The 23,632-nt window shown below is 45.0% G+C and overlaps 1 pseudogene; it reads left to right on the plus strand.

Moving 5' to 3' along the window:
* The first annotated feature begins 22,222 nt into the window (after positions 1 to 22,222).
* On the plus strand, positions 22,223 to 22,405 carry LOC111548535 (annotated as a pseudogene).
* The last annotated feature ends 1,227 nt before the right edge of the window (positions 22,406 to 23,632 follow it).

Below are 23,632 nucleotides of genomic sequence, written 5' to 3' on the forward strand. Positions count from 1 at the left end.
CTGGAGGTGGATGGCAGGAGGTGGATAGGTGGAGGTGGATGGCTGGGGGTGGCTGTGGGTATCTGGAGGTGGATATCTGGTGATGGATGGTTGGAGGTGGATGGCTGGAGGTGGATGGCCAGAGGTGAATGGCTGGAGGTGGATATCTGGAGGTGAATGGCTAGAGGTGAATAGTTGGGGATGGATGGCTGGAGGTGGGTACCTCGAGATGGATGGCTGGAGGTGAATGACTGGGGGTAATAGCTGGAGTTGAATGGCAGGAGGTGGGTATCTGGAGGTGGATGGCTGGAGGTGGATAGCTGGAGGTGGATGGCTGGAGGTGGATGGGTGAAGGTGGATAGCTGGTGGTGGATGGCTGGAGGTGGATGGCTGGAGGTGGATGGCAGAAGGAGATGAACAGCGGGACGTTCTCTCCTCTGTGCGTCAGCGAGTGAACTGATATGAGGAAGGTCCTCCTGAGGGAAGCAAACATTTTCATTAATATTTAGAACAGCACAAATATTGGTGACCATGATATGATTTGCCTTTAGACATGGGAGTGTACAGGTGTATGCTTTGGCAGAGAGTAAGGTGCATAGTAGGATCGAGGAGTAGGCAAATGGCAAGCTCAGGAAGTGTAATAGATTCTCTAATATCAAAGGAAGAAAAGCAATAAATAGACTGTGTCCAATTTGTCAGAGCCTTAAGAAAGGCAGCCTGCGGGCATCACTGAGGCAGTAGTTTCAGCATCTGGGTTGCACTTGTGTTTGATGTAGGGAGCAGTATCATCCTTAGGGGCAAGCTAGGGTGGTGTCTCATTTGTGGAACTAGACTGTCCTTCCCAAGTGGATACCCATTTGGGTTAATGTGAGTCATGTTTTTGTGACCCTGTCGTATTGTAACAAGGCTGAGCTGCTTGTAGAATTTGAGGGCATTGTTGGGCCTGGGAGCTTGACTTGTAAAAAAAAAAAAAAAAAAATCCCAAAGCAACAATAACAACAACAATAAAACAAAGTAAGTGTTGGTAAGGATGTGGATCAGTTGAAACCCTTGTATGTTGCTGACAGGAATGTAAAATGGAGAAGGCACTGTGAAAAATAATATGTTGGGTCCTCAAAAAAATTAAACATAGAATGACTATGTAATCCTACAATTCCACTTCTAGGACTATGCCCACGAGACTCAACAGCAGAGACTTGAACAGGTACGTGCACACCAATGTTCATAGCAGCATTACTGGCAATACAGAAAGGGGGAGACATGGCCATGGATGGGTAGATGCATAAGCAGAATGTGGTATATACCGACGGTGGAATGTTATTCAGCCTGAAAAGGGAATACAATTCTGATATTTCATTCACTACAACATGGATGAGACTTGAAAACATACTGAATGCAATAAGCCACACTCAAAAGGATAGATTATGATTCCATTTGATTAGAATAGTCAAATTTATAGAGACAAAAGGTAGAATAATGGTTACTGGGGACTCAGAAGCAGAAGGTAGCAGGGAGTTACTGTTTATTGGGCACCGAGTTCAGTTTAGGGTAAGAAAACAGTTCTGAAGATACGGAGCGTTGCACCATCTGGAGACTGATGGTGCCACAATACGAATGCGATTAATGCCATCGAATTGTGCACTTAAAAATGGTTAAAAGGGGCCGGGCGCGGTGGCTCACGCCTATAATTCCAGCACTTTGGGAGGCCGAGGCGGGCGGATCACGAGGTCAGGAGATCGAGACCATCCTGGCTAACAGGGTGAAACCCCGTCTCTACTAAAAATTACAAAAAACTAGCTGGGCGAGGTGGCGGCGCCTGTGGTCCCAGCTACTCGGGAGGCTGAGGCAGGAGAATGGCGGGAACCCGGGAGGCGGAGCTTGCAGTGAGCTGAGATCCGGCCACTGCACTCCAGCCTGGGCCACTGAGCGAGACTCCGGCTCAAAAAAAAACAAAAAAACAAAAAAAAACCACCAGACGGGCAGTACTTCTGAGTACAAACAAATGTACAATAGCTGTCAGCACGTCAAGAGCTGCATTCCATGAGCAATGTAGTGTTTCTCAAGGAGTATCCATAGGCACAGGCTGGGAAACGCACCTGATTTTGTCTGTAAAATCCCCATCTGGTGGCACTCAGGCACCGTGACGTCCAGGCGGCTGCACAGCCCAGGACATGCCACCAACACGTTCAAAAGGGAGGTTGGCCAAAGAGATACTGTTGACGTGGACTTCGTATCAAGGTTTTAAGAGACTTAAAAAATGTATGTTTCTTAAAATAAGCGTATGCTTTTAATGTTATGATACTTATTGTTGGATTTTCATGGAAAATTTACACAGATTAACAAATTTCATTCGTAATGTATGTTACTCCACTGAATACTTCTTGAGAATAGCTGCTTTCATATATTCTCAAGGATAGTTAAACTTTGAGAGTTTGATAAATGGAAAAGAATACCTTATTGTTTGTTGATTTTAAATCATTGCAGCTGAACATTTTTATATTTTTATTTTTATTATATAACTTTAATTTTTAATGTTATTTTTGTTCATTTGTATTTTCTTTTCACTGAAGTGCCTGATTCTGTCATTTGTCTTGTTTTTCTACTATTTTTATGTATATATTTTTTATTTGTAAGAAGTTCTTAAATATTAAAAAAGTTAGTCTTTTGTCATACAGGCTACTGTTTTTGTCTGGATTGTTGTATTTTTTTTATGAGACAGAATGTCACCCTGTCACCCCATCACCCTGGCTTTATTTTATTTTATTTTATTTATTTTATTTGAGTTTAGTTTAGTTTAGTTTAAGATAAGCTCTTGCTCTAGCACCCAGACTGGAGTGCAGTTGTGTGGTCTCATCTCACTGCAGCCTTTGACCTCTCAGGCTGAAGATTCTCCCACCTCAGCCTCCTGAGTAGCCTGGACTACGGGCATATGCCACCGGCCTAACTAGTTTTTTTTTTTTTTTTTTTTTTTTTTCGTAGATTTCACAATGTCACCCAGGCTGGTTTCAAACTCCCGGGCTCACGTGATCCACCTGCCTTAGACTCCCAAAGTGCTGGCATAACAGGCATGAGCCACTGTGCCCAGCCAGGTTTGTTGTGTTTTGTGTCAGAACACACACAACATTTATCAATCAGGTTTTCCACCTTATTTCAGTGTGGTTTGTGGCACCCCAAAACAATTTCGATAGTAACATCAAAGATCACTAATCACAGATCACCATAACAGATGTAATAATAATACAACATAAAATAATGTATAGTAAATACTGTGACATATAACAGATTTAATAAACAATAATATATAATAATGAAATAATAAAAAGTTTGAAATATGATGAGAATTAGCAAAATGTGATACAGAGATATGAAGGAGCATGAACTGTTAAAAAGGAATGGTGCCGGCACATTTGCTTGACACAGAATTGCCACAAACCTTCAATCCGTAAAAAGTGCAATATCTGCGAAGCACAGTAAAATGAAGCACAATAAAAGTGTGTATTAGTATTGTTATTTTAAGATTGTATCTACTGCAAAGAATGTGGGGTAAAGCAAATAAGTAATTAGTGGATATTCCAATTCTATCATACCTTGTATTCTTGTAAACCAGCATCTTCCTGTGGAAGAAAGAAAATACAGATTTAATACAGAAGCATTAGGTAAAACTATGCCGTTCTGAATTTGGATCAGAAGTACTAGTATAGGCTAGGCGCAGTGACTCACACCTGTAATCCCAGCACATTGGGAGGCCAAGGTGGGCAGATCACAAGGTTAAGAGATCAAGAGCATCCTGGCTAACAGGGTGAAACCCCGTCTCTACTAAAAATACAAAAAGTAGCCGGACGTGGTGGCACACGCCTGTAGTCCCAGCTACTCAGGAGGCTGAGGCAGGAAAATTGCTTGAACCAGGGAGGCAGAGGTTGCAATGAGCCGAGATGGCACCGCTGCACTCCAGCCTGGGCAACAGAGTGGGACTGTCTCCAAAAAAAAAGAAAAAAAGGAAAAAGAAATACTAGCATATGCTGGGTGAGGTGGCTCACACCTGTAATCCCAGGACTTTGGGAGGCCGAGGCGAGTGGATCACCTGGAGTCAGGAGTTCGAGACCAGCCTGGTCAACATGGTGAAACCCGTCTCTTCTAAAAATATAAAAATTAGCCAGTCCTGGCAGGCGCCTGTAATCCCAGCTACTCTGGGAAGGTAAGGCAAGAGAATCGCTTGAACCCGGGAGGTGGAGGTTGCGATGAGCCAAGATCCCATCACTGTACTCCAGCCTGGGCGACTAGAGAACGAGACTCCGTCTGGGGGAAAAAAAAAAAAAAAGAAATACTAGTATAAATTCTGTCTAGGGACAGAAAGAATGATTATTCTTAGTCCCAGACTGTGATTTTTATATACTATTTCCCAGCAAAAGAAACCAGGTTTCTAAGAGAAATGGATAATTTCAGGTCTGGGGGAGGAAATGTACAAAATAAGGCTGAGACACTTTATTCTTATCATTCTTATAGCAAGGAAGAGATCAAAGATTACTAGGATAGTGACATTTATATAAAAACTCTTTTTTCCTCACAGTATTTTAGCCACTAGTTTTTGTTTTAAAGAACGGCTTTATTTGTAGTGAAATGTAGTAAATGAATGAATTCTGGGAAGTGTATCCATTTCCAACAGGTATAGAAAAGCCCCTGATGGATATGCCTGTGCTAGTCCATGCTTCCAGCGTCTCAGCTCTCCTGACACTCCCTCAACTAGTTCAGACCAATCAGCAGCTACTGAGTTGAAATGGCCTCTTTCCCCTAAATTCTTATTCTCTTTTGAGATACAGATGACAGGTTTTCTTCACCCTTCATACAGTGCTGGAAAACAATATTCTAAAGTGAACGTTGTGGTCTCAGAATGATTCTCAACGGTGCATTAGAAAGCTGTATATTTGCCTTACTGGTCATGAGCTAAAATTGTTCATTCCACACTTTGTTTTTGTTGTTGTTTTGAGATGGAGTGTCACTCTTGTTGCCCAGGCTGGAGTGCAATGGCGCAATCTCAGCTCACCGCAACCTCCGCCTCCTGGGTTCAAGCGATTCTCCTGCCTCGGCTTCCCGAGTAGCTGGGATTACAGGTATGCACCACCATGCCCGGCTAATTTTGTATTTTTTGTAGAGACAGGGTTTCTCCATGTTGGTGAGGCTGGTCTCAAACTCCTGACCTCAGGTGATCTGCCTGCCTCATCCTCCCAAAGTGCTGGGGTTACAGGTGTGAGCCATTGTGCCTGTCCTCCACGTGCATTTTTAATGTAACTACTGTTTTGGCATCGTTTCATTGGAAATACATATTGTAAGCCTTAAACTAATTTACAACTTAACTCTGGTCATACAATTCACTTGCCCATATTTGGGGACACCGGTGGTTTCAAATTCTACCACAAGACATACACCTGGGATCATTTACAACTGACAAGTAAGCTCTGATGATAATTATGATTTGTTAATATTTTCAAAATAAAAGTTATGGGTCGAAAGGCAAAAATAAGTGTAATCATTGCATGCAAATGTATTTGAATAGACTGCAGGGATATTCCTCAGACACTGTGGAGAGCAAGCTGTAGTCACACCTCGTCCTCTTCTGCCGCTCTGGGGAGCAGGCTGCAGGGAAGACAGGATGAGGAGGAGAGGACACCCAGCAGGCGGGACTTTGCTGATATTTCATTCCCACCTCCTCCACCACCCCCACATCTGGCTTCTCCAGAATCTGTTGGCTAATGGACTGATAACTCCCAAGACACCGGCGTGTAATAGAGGGCACTCCTCCCAGGCTGCACCATCTTTTGGTTGCAGAAAGTGAGGAATACGTTTGAACTGGTAATACATTATTATTGCGATCATACTTTTAGCCATACAAACCTAGGTCTTTAAGTCAGTGGTGACAGTGCTGTTGTCTCTGTTTGTGTGGAAAGCCTCAGGCCAATGAGGTCAAGACAGGGTGATGGCAGCAGTGGAGAAGACACATGGCATATTGTCCCTTATTTCCATGTAGTAGGACCTAAGAGTGGTAGGGAAGGAGCTGTTCTCAGCCTCTGTCTCCTAAAGGACAAGTGGACTTTTCGATGCTTTTGCCATCTTTTTTTTTTTTTTTTTTTTTTTGAGACAGTCTTGCTCTGTTGCCCAGGCTGGACTGCAGTGGCGTGATCTCGGCTCACTGCAACCTCCGCCTCCCAGGTTCAAGCGATTCTCCTGCCTCAGCCTCTCCAGTAGCTGGGACTACAGGCACGAGACACCACACCTGGCTAATTTTTGTATTTTTAGTAGAGACGGGGTTTCACCATATTGGCCAGGCTGGTCTTGAACTCCCGACGTCGTGATCCACCTGCTTCAGCCTCCCAAAGTGCTGGGATTATAGGCGTGAACCACTGCGCCCTGCCGCTTTTGCTATCTTTCCCATGAGTTTACCAAACGTGGAAGTAGTAAGGTAGTGTCTACCTCTGACATGGCATGGGGTAGACATTCATATGCATGTACAGCCAAATATTCCCACTCAGCATACTGTACACAATGCAGGACGAAGAAAACAAATAATAATTGAATATTCTAATTCTATCATCTTCCGCATCCTTGAAAATTAGCATCTTGTGGAAGAAATAACATACAGATGTACATGGAAGAGTTATTAAAATATGTCGTTCTGAACTTTGGGAATGTTAGTATGAATTCTGTGTGCATGTGTATGTGCACATACATATATTTCACAGGTGGCAGGTACCATCATAGATCTGCATTTATGGTTTTCAGTGAAATATTGAAATAATAACCTGCTTCTCAGAATAAATGCAGCAATCAACTTCACGATCCCTTTTTAAAAACCTCACCTCTATTTTAAACTTTGAGTTTGGTCCTTCAAATGCTATTAATCACATTCTAAGTTACATATCCAATTACAAACAAATTGACTTTCTTTCAGAACATTCACTGAGATTCTTTGTATTCACCATTTTCCAACAGTTCAAGCATATAGAAGAGCTGAAAAAATTGTATAGGGAACACCCACATACCACTACTTAGCTTCTACAATTAACGTTTATTGCTTCTCAGCCGTTTGGCTAAGATTAAGCGTACAATTAACGTTTTACTGTATTTGCTTTACCACATAATCATCCATCTATCCATCCCTCTCTTAATCCATCTTGTTGTTTGATGTATTTGAAAGTAAATTTCAGATATCAATATACTTCACTGCTAGTCTTCACAAGGCACATTGTTAACTAGAGTTTGATATTCGTTTAAAGTGTTTTTTAGATAATATTTACATGCAATGAAAATGCGTAAATGTTACGTTTTCACTTGATCAACATGGATAAGTGAACACATCATTAAGATACAGAATGCAGCCTGGGCAACATGGCTAAACCCCGTCTCTACAAAAAAATATAAAAATTAGCTGGGTGTGGTTGTGTGCACCTGTGGTCCCAGCTACTTGGGAGACTGAGGCAGGAGGATCACTTGATCCCAGGAGGTTGAGGCTGCAGCGAACTGTGACCACACCACTGCATTCCAGCGTGGACAACAGAGTGAGACACTGTCGCACACACACAAAAAAGATAATAGAAACGTTCTTGCTTTGGTCCCAGGAAGTTCTCTCACTCATTCCCTGCCAGTATTTGCCAGACACCTTCTCCCAGAAGCAACTACTGTTCTGATATCCTTTTTACCACAGATAAGTTTTTGCCTATTTCTAGAATTTCCAATAGATAGAATAATATATTACGTGGCTTCTTTCACTCAGCATAATTTTTTATTTTTTTTTAGACAGAGTCTCCCTTTGTTGCCCAGGCCGGAGTGCAATGGTGTAATCTCAGCTCACTGCAACCTCTGCCTCCTGGATTCAAGCCATTCTCCTGTCTCAGCCTCCTGAGTAGCTGGGATTACAGGTGTCTGCCACCACACTCAGCTAATTTTTGCATTTTTAGTAGAGACAGGGTTTCACCCTGTTGGCCAAGCTGGTCTTGAACTCCTGACCTCGTGATCCACCCGCCTCGGCCTCCCGTAGTGCTGGTATTACTCCTGTAGTGCTGGGATTACAGGCATGAGCCACTGTGCCTGGCTCCACTCAGCATAACATTTTTGAGAGTCATCCATGCTACCGTTTGTATCAGCAGTTTCTTTCTTTCTATTGCTGTGTAGTATTCCATTGTATAATTCTATAGTTATTCATTCTCCTGTCAATGATCATCTGTCTTATTTCTAGGTTTTGTGTATTGTAAGTAAGGTTGTTGTGAACATTCCTGGGAAAGTCTTTTTGTAACATAGGTTTTCATTTTCTTAGGTAAACAGCTAGGATTGGAATTGCTGGTAGGAACATCTTTAGTTTTATAAGAGAATGCCAGGACTTTTGCTAAGTAATCATGTACTTTCTTACTCCCATCAAAAACGGAGGAGCCTTCCAATTGCTCTACATCTTTGCCCATGCTTGCTGTTGTCGCTCTTTAGAGTTTTAGCCATTCTGATCAATCGTGATGTGGTTTTAATTTACATTTCCTTGATGACTAATATTGAGCATATTTCCATGTGATCATTGGTGTATCTTTCTTTGTGAAATATCTTCAAATCCTTTCCTCCTTTTAAAAATTGGGTTACTTCCTTTTTTCTCTCTGGCTGGCTTGCGTGGTGTCTGCAGCTCGTGCTCTGCCCTGAGAGGGACTTGGTGTCTCTGATCTCTCGCAGAGCCATCCCGCCAGGGGCACTTCAAGAAGCCATCTTGGGCCGAGGGCGATGGCTCACACCTGTAGTCCCAGCACTTTGGGAGGCTGAGGCGGGTAGATCACGAGGTTAAGAGATTGAGACCGGCCGGGCGCGGTGGCTCAAGCCTGTAATCCCAGCACTTTGGGAGGCCCAGACGGGCGGATCATGAGGTCAGGAGATCAAGACCATCCTGGCTAACACGGTGAAACCCCATCTCCACTAAAAATACAAAAACTAGCTGGGCGAGGTGGCAGACGCCTGTAGTCTCAGCTACTCGGGAGGCTGAGGCAGGAGAATGGCGTAAACCTGGGAGGCGGAGCTTGCAGTGAGCTGAGATCTGGCCACTGCACTCCAGTCCGGTCGACAGAGCAAGACTCCGCCTCAAAAAAAAAAAAAAAAAAAAAAAAAAAAAGAGATTGAGACCATCCTGGGCAATGTGGTAAAACCCAGGCTCTACTTAAAAAATACAAAAATTAGGCCTGGTGTGGTGGCTCACTCCTGTAATCCCAGCCCTTTGGGAGGCTGAGGCGGGCGGATCACAAGGTCAGGAGTTCGAGACCATCCTGGCTAACATGGTGAAACCCCGTCTCTACTAAAATACAAAAATTAGCTGGGCGTTACGGTGGGCGCCTGTAGTCCTAGCTACTCAGGAGGCTGAGGCAGGAAAATCGCTTGAACCCGGGAGGCAGGGGTTGCAGTGAGATGAGATTGCGCCACTGCACTCCGGTCTGGGCAACAGAGCGAGACTCTGTCTCAAAAAAAAAAAAAAAGAAAAGAAAAACCCGAAAACATCTTGACTCGGCTGGCGGCACAGTGAAACACCATTATGCCAAAACGAACGCTCCCGGGAAGCTGGCCGCCGCACTGCCTCTCCTGTTGCACTTTTAGCTTTTGGACATGCAAATTATATCCACCTGCATCCCCCAACTCCCCCCGTATGAACTCTGGAGCATTAAGAGCATAAACTTTTGTTTTTGTGCTGACTTGAATTTACTAATTCATTAGTAAACTGATAATAACTTCAGCTATAAATTCCAAAAGAAGTAGACTAACATAATTAACATGTCCCTACATTAGAGTTCTGGTAGCAAGCTTAACTACTGTGGCAACAAAACACACGCTAGCCCTAAATCAAACTATTCTGGGATACGTTGGAGAGCTGACAAATGCCACATTGGCCACCCTCTTCATGCCCATTTATTTTAAAAGGGTGTTTGTTTTTGTCTCAGACTGAAGAGTTGGACGACCCAGAACATGATCAATGGCTTGGCGTTTGCACAGAACAGCAGCATTCTTCTCGGTGGCAGCCCTTCAGTAACTTGAGTTTAAAGAGTGCTCGTGGAAAAGCCAAATACAACTCAAGAGAACGTTTCCCCCAACGTCTGGTTTCTGTTTTGGGAAGCTCTTGACATGTACTAGCAGGAACCACAGCTTCTTAAGAACCAGCTCAATAGCTAAGGAAGGAGAGGGCTCGGCACCTCTCCCGCTGGTGCTGAGGCTGCAGTTTGGCTGTTGCTTCACCAAGTCATGGAGCCAAGATTTCTGCAGGAAAGACTGGTTGGCAGGGAGCTGCTTCTCGCGCGGTCCCTGTGCCGGTGGCGCTTGGTCCTCAGGTGGAGGCCTCTGTGTCCTGGCATCTGGAAATGCTGTATGAAGTCACACTTCTCTTTCTTTGGCTCAAGATTCCAGTGTGTTCCAAGTTTTAAATGACCATTTCAACCAGGTTGTACTTTTACAACATTAAATGGTTACTTGTGGATAGATGACGCTCTTTTAATGAAAATGTTAGGAAATAGATCAAAGGTTGCAAACCAAAAGAGAGCCTGTGGCTTTTAGGTTTACGGTTGGTCACAAATTTAAAGCATTTCTGACAGAAAGAGGCAGCATTACACAGCAATGAAAAGCAGTGTTTTGTAATCAGAAAGATTGAGGTTCACACCATAGTTCTGCCTTTTAGTGACTATGTGTGACTTTGCGTGAGGTTACTAAGCTCCTTAAGCCCCAGGTTTCATATCTGAATAATGGTCGTATCTACCTTACAGGACTATTGTGATGATTAAAGAGAAAAATGTGCATCTACTTCTAGCATGTAGTAAATACTGAGTGATCATAATTAGTAACTTTCAGTGATAATTTTACTTTCCTATTTAATACATTTGATCAATATGCTTCTTATGATCAAATAGCCCTATGACAGTGTATTTTACTTAATGATTCATTCATTTTCATCAGATATAATTCCATGATTTAGTATCCTTCCTTCTCTCTCTCCTTTCCTTCCTTCCTCTGAGAATTGTACATCAGCTTCTAAGTCCATGATGTAATTGTCAATGATCTGTTGACAAGAGGCTGTTAAAGTTAACCTCTAGAAGGTTACATTCTTGGCCATGTTAGTTCTCATTGTACTAAGAGTAAAGTTTTTTTGTTTTTGTTTTTGAAACAGGGTCTTGCTCTGTTGCCCAGCCTGGAGTGCAGTGGTGTGAGCATGGCTCACTGCAGCCTCGACCTCCTGGGCTCAAGCGATGCTCCTGGCTCAGCCTCCCTGAGTAGCTGGGATGCACCACCACACTTGGCTCATTATTTTTATTTTTTATTTTTATAGAGATATGGTCTCATTATGCGTAGGGTGGTCTTGAACTCCTGGGCTCAAGGGATCCTCCCATCTCAGCCTTTCAAAGTTCTGGGATTACAGGTGTGAGCCACTGCACCCTGCTAGAGTGCTGTTCTATATCTGAACTTCTAGACAATAATAGGATCATAATTGCTGCCTTGCCCTAGATTTAGGGATTATCTTACTATTGAGAAGATTCATTTGGTGCTAGGAATGCATAATCTTCTGCTTTGAAACACTTCTCACGGTTATGTAACAGGAGAGGCTAACCTTGCTGTGGTCCTCACTCCATTTCTGATTATGTAAAAGGCTGCCTCAGCTTCTCGGGGCTGAGACGTCAAGCAGTGTGTCATTTCAAGACATAACACTAGATGGCGCAAAGAGATCACCTTTTCCCATTTAAAAGTCCTGAAATTCGAAATTACTGGCAAAGCACAATTTCATTTTATAATTAGGTGATTACATGAGTTAATTAGAGATGCAAAGAATTAGACACTTGAGTTTTCTCTTTGCTCCTTCTCGTCCTCCTCGCTGTCCTCTCATTTGTTCCTTCAGCATGCCTTGAGATTTGGGCTCTGTTGGAGGGGTAGAAAAGTCAGGGCTTTTTCTGCTGCTGGAACAGGTGTAGCTAAGGGATCCACAGAGTCGATTTTCCTTCGTCTATGGAAACAACAGACGAAGGGAATCGCGTAGGTGTGTGCCTTCCATCGACGTTTGGGCTGCCTACCTTCCAGGTTCTAGAAAAGCTGTACTGAGCTTGTGGCCGTCTCTGCCCTGGTCCTTCCCATTCCCTGGCTGGGAAGCTCAGCAGAGTGCCCACGGGTCTGGATTCCAGGTGCTGCTTCCATCTGTCATTCCCACCTGCCCTGCAGTATTGCTCCTGCTCGCAACAGCTCCATCTCGGCTATCTACATACTCCCTAGAGGGGCACACCTGTGCATCAGCTCCCTATCGCACCTGCTCCCAACAGCTCCATCTCTGCTATCTACATCCTCTCTAGAGGGGCACACCTGTGCATCAGCTCCCTATCGCACCTGCTCCCAACAGCTCCATCTCTGCTATCTACAGCCTCTCTAGAGGGGCACACCTGTGCATCAGCTCCCTATCGCACCTGCTCCCAACAGCTCCGTCTCTGCTATCTACATCCTCCCTAGAGAGGCACACCTGTGCATCAGCTCCCTAGTGTGTGCAATCAACAAATTGAGTCAGGTTATCTCTAGAATTACTTTCCCAGTCTAAAGAGCTTATAATTCTTAGAACCAGTTTGTCCCTTTGTTCTTTTTGGGGTCCTAATTAGGGAAAAGGAGTCAGGCTGGTAGGACCAAGGGAAAGCAAAAAGAGAACTCAGATAAGCTATATAAGCTTTGCCTTTCTTCATGGTCCAGGCCTAGTCCTCCTGTGAATATAACTCAATCGTCCTCTACCCAACTTCTCACCAGGCACGGCCAAGTGAGCTCCCTGCAACCCTGGTGTTATCAGTACTGCTCGTAGCCCTCTTCAGCACCCAGCAGAAGCACAGTTCTATAAAATCCCCAGCCCAGCAAGACTTTGTTTCCTGGCAGTCAGCTCCTCTTCTGCTGGCCTACCTGTTGCCTTCTTACAACATATTTTTATACTTTCTTTATTAAACCTGCCTCTCTTTACCTACAACTATCTTGATAAATTCTTACCCCCATGCCACTGGCCCAGATAGTCACCACTCACCCTTGACATTCTTTTCCCTTCTGTTCCCTGTATTTCATGTCCCACAGCAACCTTCCACACTTTATTCTAAATAAGCACTCGTTTGGTCAGTGAGTAGGTTGGAAGTGAATGAATGACCAGCTTCTCTGACCTCATCTGCCTACCTTCAACATTTCCTTTCCTGTCCTCTTCCCCACCCTGCCACCCAATATGTACTTTTCTTCATCATTTCACTGTCCTTCCCAGCAACTGAATTTAGAGTCCTCAATCCAGCTCCTCCCGCTCCGCTCCTGCCTGCACTCCTTGCTGCTGTTCTCTGCTTGCTTCCCTGCTGTGTCATTGCAGTTGCTAGAGTTTTGTGTTTTGCTTGCCACTTCAGTCTCTGGCTCATCTGCATTACATTCCTGCTCACCACAGTAGAATGACCGAGATGTCGATCCAAGCGGCAGATTTGGATTCACCTCAGCTCTGGTGTTAGGTTGTTCTTGCCTTGCTATAAAAAAATACCTGAGACTGGGTAACTTATAAGAAAAGAGGTTGAATTGGCTCATAGTTCTGCAGGCTGTACAGGAAGCATGGTGCTGTCATCTGCTTGTCTTCTGGGCCACCTCAGAGAGCTTTTACTCATGGTGGAAGATAAAGAGGGAGCTGGCAGGTCACAAGCCAGAGCAGGAGCAAGAGAGACAGTGGGGAGGAGGTGCCACACACTGAACCAATCTCTCTGGAACTCGCTATCACAAGGACAGCACCCAGCCATGAGGGATCCACCCCCATGACCCAAACACCTCCCACCAGGCCCCACCTCCAACCCTGGAGATTACAATTCAACCTGAGGTTTGAGATTTGGAGGAGACAATATCCAAACTGTATCAGCTCACAAATGAGATTTGAATCTGAGTAGTAAGTTTATGACAACCAAGGTGAATTGGTAATGGAAATAGGAGTATCAGAAACAAGTTAGCTTTTTTTGTTGTTTTCTTTTTTGAGACGGAGTCTTACTCTGTCACCCAGGCTGGAGTGCAATGGTGTGATCTCGGCTCACTGAAACCTCTGTCTTCTGGGTTCAAGTGATTCTCCTGCATCAACTTCCCAAGTAGCTGGAACTACAGGGGCGCCACCACACCTGGCTAATTTTTGTATTTTTAGTAGAGTGGGGTTTCACCATGTTGGCCAGGCTGGTCACGAACTCCTGACCTCAAGTGATCTGCCCTCCTCAGCCTCTCAAAATGCTGGGATTACAGGCGTAAGCCACCATGCCTGGCCACCAGTTAGCTTTAATTCTCTGGAAGACAATCCATGGTCAATGGTCTCAGATGCTTATAAAATACTGAGAGTTGATGCTGCTGCTCGAGCCCACCTTGTCAATTCCCAGCCTTTACCAGTTGATAACTGATGGTCTGCAGAGCGGGGCACATTGCTCGACCTGTTCCTTATTTCTTATTTTAAAGGTCAGTAGCACATTTCCCTGTCATGTACCTGACCCAATGCAACAGCTATTGAATACATACAAAAGCATAAAGACTCTAGATTTGAAAATAAGAATGAGCCTTTGATAAGTAATTGTATACTTATGAATTATTTATCAAAAATTTGCTATATGTAAAAATAACAGACTTTTTGTAACCCTCCAAAATGTTTTATAAAAATTTAATTTTAATTGTAATAACACAAATGGATGGATGTTTAGGTGCTAATCAGAAAAAGTAATTAGAAATTTTTTTTCAAAGTATCCTCGTGTGTCTTAGGAAATCTTTCCTACTGGAGGGCTGGGGAGGGAGGGAAGACACAGCAAGGGGATTGGGAATCCACATGTGCCTCAGGCTTGATCTGTAGCCTGAGGGACTGGAAATCAATGAGTGTATCAGGTGTGATCTGTACCCTGAGGGACTGGGAATTAGTGCATGCATCAGGCATGATCTGTACCTTGAGTAAATAATAACCTTTGTATGTATGTAGCAATCTACATATATAGATGCTCTTTTCACAAATGAAATAACATTTGTTTTTAAAAAATGCCAAGTGTTTTTATTTTCTTTGTTCAATTGAAAGCAATTTCCTCTGCTTTTTTCACCACTTGTTAATGTTCTTTAGAGAGTGCAAAAGCTGGGCCAGGCATGGTGGCTCACACCTGTAATCCCAGCATTTTGGGAGGCCGAGGCTGGTGGATCACCTGAGGTTGAGAGTTCGAGACCAGCCTGGCCAACACAGTGAAACCCCATCTCTACTGAAAATACAAAAAATTAGCTGGGCATGGTGGCGGGCGCCTGTAATCACAGCTACTTGGGAGGCTGAGACGGGAGAATCACTTGAACCTGGTGGGTGGAGGTTGCAGTGAGCTGAGATCACACCACTGCACTCCAGCCTGAGTGATGGAGTGAGACTCTGTCTCAAAAAAAAAAAAAAAAAAAAAGAGAGAGAGAGAGAGCCTTCGTTTTTAGATAATTGGCCCAGTTTCCTTCAGAGTGTGTTAATCACATTTTTGAATTTCCTGTTCTTATTTCCTTAAGTACCTTCCAGTCTTTAGAGTAGTCTGCAAGTCACAGCACAGAAGTCAGTCAAAAATAAATGAAGATTCTTCTAACAGCTAACAGAACCCTGGGAGTTCTGACGAGAGAAACCAGAAGTTGCCTGTGGTTCTTCCCAGGTGAAACCATTGCAGGTCACTGCTGAAAAACAGTCAAGATACTGAACTGACCTGAACTTGATGGGATTGATGATAATCTTTACCAAGATTGATAAAATGCTCTGCTCCTCCATGGGATGCCAGGGAAACATTGATGTGCCCAATATCTTTTTTTTTTTTTTTTTCACTGCCTCAGAGCCTTGCAACAATGGCATGAAGAACAAATAGAAAGGCTCCTTTTGAGAAAAGCCATTGTAAACCAAAAATAAAATTCTAAGCCCTTCAACCCACTGAATGGACCCCTCCTCTTGGCCCAGGGCATTCCAAAGTTAACCTGATGAAGGAGGCCCTGATGGGAACGGGTGTTTAGATACGCTTCGTTATGCCCGCCTCCCTTTGGCATCAGCCCAGCTGACCAGCATTAACATTAAAACCGAAACCTTACGACCGACAAAACACACACTTTCTAGCAATAAGATACCAACATGACAGAGTAAGGCCTGAAAGAAATGGAAGTATTTCTCCCCAAAATAAATTGCTTTGACGTATTTTGCAATGGTCCTGTAAAGCCATCTCTTGTGGAGAAAATCTGTATTCTGTAGAGAACCCCTTTCCCTTTCCATATCTTTTCCCTGATCCAGGAGAGAATTAACTTAAGAGTCTGGCACCTTTTTAAGTCTGATAACACTTACAATCTGTTCTCTCTGAAGCCTGCCACCTGGAGGCCTCATCCGGATAAGAAGAAGCTTGGTCTCCACAACCGCTTGTCTTAACCCAGACACTCCTTTCCACTGGTTCCGGCTCTTTAGATAATAACTGACATCTTTCAACCAATTGCCAATCAGAAAATCTTCGAATCCACTTCTTCTCCCCCTGCCAACGTGAGTTGTTCTGCCTTTCTGGACTGAACCAACGTGAACCTTACGTGTACTGATTGATGTCTCATGTCTCCCTAAAATGCACAAAACCGAGCTGCAGCCCGACCATCTTAGGCACATGTACTTAGGACCTAGTGAGACTGTTCCTGGGGCCGTGGTCACTCATATTTGGCTCAGAATAACTCTCTTCAAACATTTTATAGTGTTTGACTCTTTTTGTTGATGATAAGATTATCACTCTGATCTCAGTGTCATTTCACAATCTCCTTTTGCCTCCTACAGTGCTATCCCATCAATAAAATAGACACGCGGACGCTGGCTAAGTTTAACCGTGGCTGGGTAGCAAACTCACTCACATCACAGTCTCATGGATTAAATACATGTGACTTCTCAATTTCTCTACTAGTGATCACATCTCACTCCTGAGCCTGAACCTGCCAGTGTTAGGAATGGGGCAGGACTGCGAATCAAGATGTTGTTCAACCCAATTTATTAATTTAAAATCTCTTCTTGAGTAAACGGTCAGTTTCCTCAATGCTTGGTTGCCCACATTGCCTCTCTCCCCTCTTTCCACCGCCTCTCAGCACAAAGGGAACAGAACAACAGTTTGCTCCCCTCCCATCCATTGCACCCTCCTCCTGCTCTCAGCAGCGGGGTCTCCTGGCCATGCCCTCCAGGTACAAAGGCAACCCACCTCCCATCCTGGACCAATCGTGTGATCACAGACGTCTAGGCTGGGTTCTGCCTGTGTTTAAGAGATCCATCACATTCTCTCTTCCTCTCTGTTCCTCACTTTTGCTCACTCCTATTCTTTCACTTTTGCTTGCTCTCTTCCTCTCTCCGAAGTCCAGCCTATGGTCTTACTATCTGACTGCAGACAGCAACAAAAATCAGGTTTGATTGTCCAAGCACATAACTGTAAACTGGAAGAGCAGGAAGTCACTTTTCCCTTGCAGGGGAGGGAAGACGTACCCCCTGCCCTCTGAAGGTTTGATAACTGAATCTACGAAATAAGCAGACAGTAGGCAGATGAGTGGGAGAAAAGGCAAACCATGTATTATATGCACAGGGGCAGCCCAGGGAAGAAAAGTGAGTGCCCAAACCCAGGAAGATCTAGAAGCCCACATACCCTCTTCCCAGGGAAGAAAAGTGAGATCTCAAAACCCAGTGAGGTCTGGAAGCCCACACACCCTCTTCCCAGGGAAAGAGGGGAGGGGCAGGAAGCTTGGGGCGAGTGAATGACCTGGGGGAAGGTGATTGGGTGATGCCTGTGACTGAGTCTGCCTGGGTGTCCTGTGGACCCCAAGTCTCTCCTGGATAATCCTCCCGGGTTGATGAGATTCCCAGGGAGGAGATGCATGACAGTTGAGTTTCTATTGGACAGTTGGGTTTTTAGATAGATAGGGGGGTTCAGAGAAAGCCCCTGGCTGCATTTGCTGCTCCTCCAGTGCCCTCCATTTGAAGCAATCAGTATATTTTGTGGTCGCATTTCCTGAACCCTTTCACTCTTGGAGCACTGAAACCCACAGCTTCAGTGACTGGGACACCCAGAGCATGAAGATGTATGGGAAATGGAAATACACCTTAAAATACATTTCAAAAGACACTGTGCTCATTATGAACCATCTACACTATGAAGGGAGAGGAGCATAAGGAGCTCTCTTTTTCCTCCCCTTCCCCCTTCATGGATAGCCTCATATTTCATTAAAAAATGTCTGAGATGTGAGTTGATCCAAATGACACAGCTGTAGGAGGGGAGGTCATTAGGGAGAAGTTCCGTGGAAAAAAGGAAAATGAAAGCTGATTGTTACCCATAAATTAGAGTAATTTTCTTAATTTGCTGTCCATTTGCTTGCTTGTTCATTGCTGGCGTGCCTTATGGAATATGAAAATCTGACCATTAGTCACTTGGAAGGAGCATGTCTCCTCGCCAAGTCCAGGTCTCTCTGCGGCACCAGGGGATTTACTGTTCTCCCTGTGTCGCCAGAAAAGAGCTGAGCGGCCTTGTCTTTGTTCCCCACTGGCAGCCTGAGACGCAGCCTGCACCAGCCTCCTGCTGTGACCTTTGGGCGGGGACTGGGAGGTAGCGTCTTCATGACTGACCCGGTGTCAATCCCTTCCTGGCAAAGGAGGAGGGAGGGCGCACAGGGGCTCTGGAGCCAAGGGAGGGGAGACACCAACAGAACGAGCAAGTCGAACACACACAGCACTACATTCTTCTCTTACTAAACCCAAGAAAAATCTCCCAGCTCTCACAATGTTTCTTGCTAATCTCCCTTTCTGGCTATTATTCAGCTACTGTGAATCCTTCTCAAGCTTCCAGCTTCCTTTTAGCTGTAGAAAGAGAATGAAAAAAATGTACCCTAAGACCTTGGATTATTTTTTTCTTCCTTTTCTGTTTCCAGTGAATCTGTTTGAAGAGCAGCTGGCGCGGGCTGCGGGAGTGTGTGCCAGCGCTAATGGAGACGCAGGAACAACGCTGCAGGCGTCCAGGCAACGTCAAACATGGGCTTGCTGCAGACATGCACTCCCAGGAGGGTGACCTGCCAGTGACATATGTTTCAGACCTGCAGAGGGGGTTTGGAACATTGGAACTATTTCCCCTCTTCTTTATTTTTTTTTGGAGGGTCACACACATTTTAATAGTTCCGTGATCAAAATTGCTGCTTCCAAACTAGTTAACTAGAGCAGACATCTTCTCATCCCTCCCCGCATTTCCTTTTGGGAAGTTGAGTATAAACATGTCTGTACATCTAAGTGTTTACTTTTCCATAGAAAGGGCAGTCTTGCTTTTGTTTTGTTCTTACCCAGTTCTTAAAGGGCCTGATCATATTTATTCAGCAATATGTATCAAGTGCCAACCATATACTAAACACTGTGGTTTAGAGTGAAGATACCCCAAGGACAAGGTGGACAAAGCACAAAGCGTGAGTGTTACTGGCAAAACCAAAACCTGTAAAACAGCTGAAGAGGTTTATTCTGCACCAATATGAGTAGCCATGACTCAAGGAACAGTCTCAAGGGGTCCTGACAGAGCCTGTCTGAGGAGGTCGGGTTATGGCTGGTTTTATAGATTTTAGGGAGAAAGAAGTTACAGGCAAAGACATAAATCAATGCATGTACAGTGTACATTGGTTCTGCCTGGAAAGGTTGGATATCTCAAAGGTGAGAAGTGGGGGGCTTATAAGTCACGGGTAGATTCAAAGATTTTCTGATTGGCAACTGGTTGAAACAGTTAAACTTTGTCTAAAGGCTTGAAGTTGGTAGAAAGAAATGCTTGAGTTCAGACAAGGGGGGTTGTGGAAGCCAAGGTCCTTGTTATGTAGATGTAGCCTCCAGGTAGCAACCTTCAGAGAGAATAGATGCTGAATGTCTCTTTTCAGAACTTAACAGGTGTCAGACTCTTTTTTTTTTTTGAGACGGAGTCTTGCTCTGTTGCCCAGGCTGGAGCTCAGTGGCACGATCTCGGCTCACTGCAAGCTCCGCCTCCCGGGTTCATGCCATTCTCCTGCCTCAGCCTCCTGAGTAACTGGGACTACAGGCACCTGCCACCACACCCAGCTAATTTTTTGTATTTTTAGTAGAGACGGGGTTTCACCATGTTGTCCAGGATAGTCTCGATCTCCTGACCTTGTGATCCACCTGCCTCAGCCTCCCAAAGTGCTGGGATTACAGGCTTGAGCCACCGTGCCAGGCCAGTTGTCAGACTCTTAGTTAATCTCTCCTAGATCTGGAAAGACCAGGCTGTGTGAATGAAGATTCTCTGCAGATACAAACTTCCTCCATGAAAGATGGCTTTGCAGGGCCATTTCAAAATATGTCAATGAAATGTATTCTAAGTTAAAATACATTTGATTTCCTTCAGAGAGTGCTATTTGTCATACGATGCTGTACCAGAGTCAGATTGGAATTTGTTATCTTATTGCTATGGAGACTGATTTGTCAGCGTTATGATCTCTGTCTTCATGTTAACGTTGGTCAGTTGTGCCTAAACTCCAAAGGGAGGGGGCATCGTGAGGTGTGTCCGACATCCCTTCTCATCATGGTGGGGAATTCAGTTTTTCAGGCTTCTCTGGTGTATTAGTTTGTTTTGCATTGCTCTAAAGGGATACCTGAGACTAGATAATTTATAAAGAAAAGTTTACTTTGGCTTACAGTTCTGTAGGCTGTATAGGAAGTGTGTTGCCAGTATCTACTTCTTGTGAGGCCTCAGGAAGCTTCCAATCATGGTGGAAGACTCAGGGGGAGCCAGCGTATTACAAGGCACGAGAGGGAGCAAGAGAAAGAGTGGGGAGGTGAAACTGCTTTTGGAAAGATGATGACAGTGAGAGAAATCTGACGTCGGTGACTCCATCTTGCTTCTGACCTCCAAGCTGTCCTTGGTCATTCCTGGGTGTAGGCCAAGCTAACCTTGGGACAAATTTAGTTTATAGTTTAACCTTAAGACAAGGATGATAATAGCCCTTCCCAAAACTGAACCACCTTTCTAGAACCAATCAAAGACCTCATGGTGAGGATTATAGGAGGGGCCTGAACCTGCTAAGAAACAGGAGTTGTTCCTACAATCCCTTGCTACTCAGGGGTCATGTGGCCAGGGGTCACAAGATTTGAGACCTTCTCGATTGCTGCTATAGATGACATCACTACTGTAGAACCTAAGATGGGTTTTTTGAGATGTGGTTCAGACAGACCCCACCTGGACTCCTGACGCACCTGACCCTGTGGCCCCACCCAGCAGCTGACTCAGAGGATGGGGCTTGTTTCTACACCCTATGATTTCACCCCACCCAGTCATTCCCTAACGCCCCGCTCACCAAATTGTCGTAAGGACTCTGACCTCTGAGCCTTCAGAGAGACCGGTTTCAACGATAGCTCCACTTCTCCCATGTGGGTCGGCTTCGTGTCACTTAAACTCTTTCTCTACTGCAACGCCGTGGTCTCCATGGATTGATTTTGTCTGTGCAGCCAGCAAGAAGAACCTGTCTGACAATCACAGAGGTGCCAGGTCATTTTAGACAACCAGCTCTCTTATGAACTGATACTGCAAGAACCCACTCATGACCATGAGGATGGCACCAAGCCACTCATGAGGAATCCACCCATGACCCAAACACCTCTCCCCAGGCCCCACCTCCAACACTGGGGATCACATCAACATGAGATCTGGAGGGGCACATCCAAACTGTATCATCTGAGGTCCCCTTGGCTCAGAAGGGGTCCATTCAGTTGGTGGAGGGCTTAGGGTTTCATTTTTTGTTTATACGAGGCATGAGTGGAACTTATAAATGAATGGGGCAGAGGAGTACATTAAATGAGTAAAGATAAACCACCATTATGTGTATTTTGTTTTGTTGTAAGTGCTGTGGCTCTGTAAAGGAAATAAACAGGGTGTCTGACGTCATGGTATTTAGTGGGATGGGAGGTGCAGTAGAGATTATGTACTGGCTTTTCAACTCCTGTTCCAACCCATTTATGGAATCACTTTCTGAACTACAGCTAGAAGGCCTGTTTGAACTGCAGAGGCAGAGAAGAAAGAAGAAAGAAGAAAGGGGAAGAAGGAAGGAAAGAAGGAAGGAAGTGAGGGAGGGAGGGAGGGAGAGAGGAGGGAGGGAAGGAAAGAAAAAAGAAAGATGGATGAAAATTACACTTCCCAGCCTCTTGTAGCTAAGGTCTGACTGCCCCCCGTCCCCCGCTTTGTGAGTCTTAGGTGGAGAAACTGAACGGCGTAGCTCTGTGCAGTGGCAGTATCGTAGCCAATGAGGTTTGTCCGAGGGGCGATCATTGCTAATTGAAAATGAACAGCGCAAGGCAGTGGACCTTGTGAGGAGTTGAGATATTTTCACACACCTGGCGACAGAAGCACTAGATTTTTCTAGACAGCTCCGCAGAAGCACTTTGCCTGTTCTCTGGGTTTGTAGGGGCTGAGAGGCAGGTGTTGATAGTGAGCTTTCCACAGAGACACATCAACGGTGTCTTTTTGCCCAGCAGCTATTCCTCCCACCTGCAAAGCTTCCCAGCTGCCTTCCCTATGGTAACCACCTTCGCTTTGCATCCAGCACTGGATCTTGCACCTGAGTATTTTCCAGCTCTTCCCCAAGGGCGAACAGCTTTTGCTTCTTCCCCTCCCCTAGAAGCAGAATCTGTGTCAGGGACAGTAGCTGGAGTGTCCTGCCCGGTCCAGATCTTCCTCAGAGCACACAGTGGAGACAGTGGAAAGAGCTAACAGTAGGTGAATGCAGGTTGTCCTTGTGTCTCCCGCCCCCCCCGCCCCCCGCCCCGGGGCTTTCTCAACCATCTAGCGCACAAGCTCACACCCAGACTTAAAGAATTCGCTACATTCTGGCTGCTGTTGTTGTTGTTGTTGTTTGTTTGTTTGTTTTTGAGACAGTCTCACTCTGTCGCCCAGGCTGGAGTGCAGTGGCGTGATCTCGGCTCTCTGCCCCCTGGGTTCAAGTGATTCTTCTGCCTCAGCCTCCCAAATAGCTGGGATTACAGGTGTCCGCCACCATGCCCAGCCAATTTTCGTATTTTTAGTAGAGAAGGGGTTTCACCACGTTGGCCAGGCTGGTCTTGAACTCCTGACCTTATGATTCGCCCACCTTGGCCTCCCAAAGTGCTGGGTTTACAGGCGTGAGCCACTGCACCCAGCCTATTCTGGCTGTTTTCTTCCAACCTGCTTTTATGGCTGCTCCATCCACCCTCCTCTCACTCTGCGGAGGGTGAGACCATCTGTGCTGCCTGATTCTCCCGAGGGACCTGTCACTCCTCAGAACTGACTTCACTCGCTCGCTTCACAACCTCAGCTTTCTGATGTGCTCGAGAAAAGTTAGCATTGTGAAGATCACACGGCTTTTTCTTCCTGCTAAGGTGGGAGTGACATCTTTGTAAAGCTATCTACATATGAAGTGAAAACAGGATTCCCTGTTTCTGTTTCAAGATCCCACATGCGTGGTCTGAAGTTTGGTTCCCTCCCAGCAAGGGATCAAAGCATTCATGCTGCCAAAAGCTTCAGAAATGAACTATTTGTTAACTCCACGCATCTTTTAAGGGCCTACTATTTGCACATCACTCTACAAAGAGCTGAGATACTGAGATGAATGAGGCACAATCCTTGTCTTACCCTCGCTCACAATCCTG

Source organism: Piliocolobus tephrosceles, chromosome 3, assembly GCF_002776525.5.
Source record: "Piliocolobus tephrosceles isolate RC106 chromosome 3, ASM277652v3, whole genome shotgun sequence".
NCBI lineage: Eukaryota > Metazoa > Chordata > Mammalia > Primates > Cercopithecidae > Piliocolobus > Piliocolobus tephrosceles.